Consider the following 4861-nt stretch of genomic DNA (forward strand, 5'->3'; position numbering starts at 1 on the left):
AACAAATGACTCGATGACTCACGCATTAGACAGTGACTTACCGCCACCTACTGGCGCTTTTAGTATTTAAAAGAATCACTTTTCACTTTTTTATCATCATTGCATAATTAATCTATTGAATTTTTATTTTTTTTTAAACATTAATATTCTATTTATAAAGATAAAAAATGCATTGGAGAGTCAATTTAGGGGCAAATATTGTCCTTTAATGGAAATGTTGCAGTCTAAGTGGAAGAGAGGGGGTACGCAGAAATGCCTCAGGGTCTGGGAGCCACTGATGTAGAACATTCTGTCCTGTGCAACAAGTGATTTATTTTAAATTTTCAGGTACAGCGGTTAGTTTGAAATAAAAGTTTGTTTAACAGTGGAAATTGAGTCTCACATTATTTAAACATTATTCAAAACATTAATGGTGAACATTTTCGACTTTATAAAATGATTCTCTCAAGTCTTGGCATTCGGCCCCTATTAAACAATAAAGAAAGTAAGACATATTTTTCTTATACATAGTTTAGTAGCCTACTATTCTTTTTGGCAGAATTGATCATTAATCAACTTAATTATTTCCTGGATTTTGTATCACCATAGTCCCTAAATATATGTAAATGCAGGAAATGGGTTTCAAATCGAAACATTTTGCCCCATTTTGTGTCCCCCCCACTTCTCAAAGCAAAGTTACACGCTTGCCAGTAGGGGGCAGCCGTGTTTCAATCTCAGTTATAGCTTGTACTGAAGATAACGGATGTCTTTACCTCTCTCAGGCGCGTATTGACAGCAAGCAACGGAGCTCAAACATGAGAATCACAGTTTTAAGTATATAGTTTATGTACACTGTAAAAATAATTTTGAGATTTTGCCATTTGCCTTCCAAATGTTGGCCCTAAGAAACGAAATGAAAAAAGGAAATCGGTTTAACCCTTAAATGCATACCTCGGGTGTTTAGCGACCCGGGACATCATTCTCTCTCTTCTCCCTCCTTCATTTTTTAAAGTTTGACATCAGCTTTCTTAGTATTACTCAATCTATTAATTCTAAACAATATAACAAGAAAAAAATAATAAAATATAAAAGAATGCCTGTTTTCTGATTATTTTTTTGTAAAAAGTGTACACGGTCGCTAGAGACCCGAGGTATGTAAATGTGCAAGTATATTTTTCTTGAGCAACTATATTTACATATCTGACGACTCAATATGTGCAATGCATCTTTATTCCTCGAGGTGGCACTGTTTGATACACAATGATGACGTGATGTTTCACTCATAATTACCGCAGGCATAAAACAAAAGAATATCATCAGCAAAAACTGAACCCTTCTAAGTTTTAAAAGGAAACGAAATATGCTTTATTTTATTCTTCTGTAATTGGTCTTAAAATATCAAGATCATTTTTTTTGCTATTGTCCATCCGTCCTGGATATATAGGTCCGCAGGGACGTGCACAGACATTCTGAGGGGCAGGGCTCAAGTGGAAAAAAGGGCACTTCTCATATTTATTTACATTTTTTTTCTAATCAAGACGTTAAATATATTAATATTAATAAAATATATTAGTGTACGATATTGACAAAAAATAGATCTCAATATTTTCTGGGATTTTATCGATAAGGATAATTAGATGATATTTTGCTGAGTGTGTTATTGTTCTGATATATTAACCTGCTGACTACCAGGAAAAAAACAGTTTTGTGAATTTAGTATTTTGTCACGTCATTACATTGTTTAGAGCAGTGTTTCTCAACCCTGGTCCTGGGCGCCCCCCAGCACTGCACATTTTGTGTGTCTCCCTAATCAAACACACCTGATTCAACTCATTAGCTCATTAAAAGAAACTCCAGGACCTGAAATGGGTGTCAGAAAAGGGAGACTGAAAATGTGCAGTGTTGGGGGGCGCCCAGGACCGGGGTTGAGAAACACTGCTTTAGAGCATAAGAACAATTTTGAAAAATTATATTTTATTCATATGTTATGCCATGTCCTCTGTAGAAGACATCGGGACTTTAAAAAGTCCTGTTTTTAAAAAAATAAAAAGACATGAATAGACACGAAAAGGCAAAAAGAGTGGGATTTTTATTTTAACCGGCAATCAATTTTCATTTTTTTTATACCAAACTTTATATAAAGATGATTCTCAACTATGTTATGAAAGATATGTTTAAAACCCATTTTCAAAATATTATCATATTTCCATTAGGGTGTTACATTTGATCACTAAATAAATGTCAGCCATTTTTAAAGACCAAGGAGAGGGAGGGGTCACGGTGAAACATCCAATAATCTGGTGTCTCCGAAAAGCCCTGAATGTGCTCTGTACAGGACATCCAGATTTAAAACTGTGACATGTAACGTCTCAGAGAAATCGCTAAAACATAATGTTCTCTACAGTGGACAAAACTCCATAGCTGGTAGTCAGGAGGATACCTACTTATGGAAAAGGGGCATCCAATGTCCCCTTTGAAGCACAGTCACCACAAAATCAGACTTACTTTAAGATCGTTCTGAGGTTAAATACAGATTTAAAATCATAACAAGAAATAGTTTTAATAGCTATGATACTGTTTTTGAAATCAAATATTTGCATAACTATGACAGGAAACACTGGAATCTAACAATGCGTTTGAAAAAAAAAGTTAATCTTAAAAAAGAAAGCATTTACATAACTCTTTTATTTCCTATATGGGTTTGTCAAATAAGCATGTTATAAACTCCTGAAACATTGGTGTTTCATATTTTAGAGCACTCGCTGCAATTTATGAAAGAATCTGTGTGGTGATCAGTTCACAGCAGTGATAGAAATTAATCTTTTCTAATACGTTTAAATAGATTTTTACCTTTTATGGGCATTTTTACCTTTATAAAGCCATTTCTAAAGTGTGCATCATCTTTTCAGTCAAATTCTTAAATTGAATCAGTCAATTAGAATAATAATTCATTTGGGCTGTTACCAATCAAATGAAATCAGTATTGACTAAATGAATCTTTGCAATGCAGAGGAAACATAGAAGCTGCATTAGAAGGGGCACTTAGATGCATTTACACACTGTTTAATGCAGGACATGAATGTATTTAACCTGCCGTTACAAATGCATTAATACGGTTTTGATATTTTAAACATAAAACGTTGAATACTGATATTTGAAATTATAAAAAAAAAAATGAAAAGATACTATAAATGTGAAATTAAAACCCCCAGCAGGTGGCAGCAAGTCACTGTTAATAAGTGAGTCATTGCGACTGAACCGAATCATTTAAACAGTTTCATTCCAAATTCATTCAGGAACAAAACAGCGTCATGTTGCTCAGAGACCAAATTGGAATTATATTTGTTGGCGAAATAGAGCAAAAGCAGTCAATATTGTGTCTAAAATGTAAGTGTCTTAAAATTAAATTCTTATTGAACTGCTGTATAAAATCAATATCACATTTGTAATCATGCTGCTTTTTGGTGTAAAAAACGTCAGTCTTCGCGTGACACTGATTAACTATATGAAATGATATAAATATACATTTCTGCCCCGACATCTTGAATTTTGTGATCATTCTAAATGCATTTTAATAAACTGAATCATGCATTGACAGAGCGCGCACTGGTCTTGGGTAATTAGCTGTAAATTCGAAGCACAGGTAGCTTAGTTTTTTGTTCATCACCACTCACCAAGACAAACATAACTGGAAAGGGAGGGAGGGCTTCACTTCTGCGGCTCTCTGCCTGTCTGTGATGTGCATGTGCCGATCAATGTGTTACACTGCTGTGCTGCGCCTGCGCAGAGGGAAGAAAGGCATCAGAACTCGACAGTCTCAACATTTCCCGACCCCACATTATATTTAGAATTTTTATTAGTTTGACAGAGAAAGCTGTTCGCAAACCGAAACACACACATGCGTGCACATATATGCATATATTAATTTATAAAAAATTTTTTTTTTAAAAACACTCTTAAAAATTTTTTTTAAAAAAAGGGCACTTTCTCTCGAGGAAGAAATAGGGCAGGTGCTCAAGCTCCCTTTGATGTCTATGTGTGCACCTGCCTGTAGGTCCGGGTCGATAAAGACCCGAATATGTAATTATGATTGGCGAAACATTCATGCATTTAAGGGTTAAATAAATTAAAGTAGCTATTTTTTCAAGATATTTTAAAATGTTTGCTGCATGGTTAAAATAAGTAATGATATAGGCTATAGCCTAATAATAACAGCACGGTGAGGCGGTGGTCATGCTAAACGGCACAGATTATTTACAGACTATTCAAATTGAGCAGTGTAATGTATTATTGTCACGAATCCGGATTTGAATAATGAACAGGCTGCATCAGTGGCGGGTTTCCGTATGGCAGAGTATGGCAGTCGCAATATCCAGCCCAGTCAAATTATCCAAACTTCATATCTCTATTTATTTTGTTATTATTATTTTAAATCTGTGCTATTGGTCTTCCTTATGTCTGAGGGTTTTACAAATATTTTTCCAATGACAAGCATTCAAAAGAGCTTGTCACTAAAGCTCGTAACGCCATTTGATCCTCAAACTGTCAGCGAAACCTCGTAACTCCACCACGCCACACCAGCGTTTAATGCGATTGCTGCCTCAGATACAGTCGTTCTAATGACAGGCAAAACACAGATCTCCATTTGATCTTGATTATATATATATATATATATATATATATATATACTGTATATTAGGGTTATGACGGTGAGGAAATTTTCCCACCGGTTAATCGACGTCCGGTATCACCGTGGGGGCAGGGGCGTTCCCTCTTTTCCTTGTTTTTAAATAGCTTGTAAAAGCTGCATGCGCATTTTACTTTCACTTTCAAATAGCGGCAATTCGGCGAAAAGCAATTGTTCGTTTGAATTTTCCCTCTT

The sequence above is a fragment of the Sinocyclocheilus anshuiensis genome, unplaced genomic scaffold (assembly GCF_001515605.1).
Source record: "Sinocyclocheilus anshuiensis isolate Anshui unplaced genomic scaffold, SAMN03320099.WGS_v1.1 scaffold1416, whole genome shotgun sequence".
NCBI lineage: Eukaryota > Metazoa > Chordata > Actinopteri > Cypriniformes > Cyprinidae > Sinocyclocheilus > Sinocyclocheilus anshuiensis.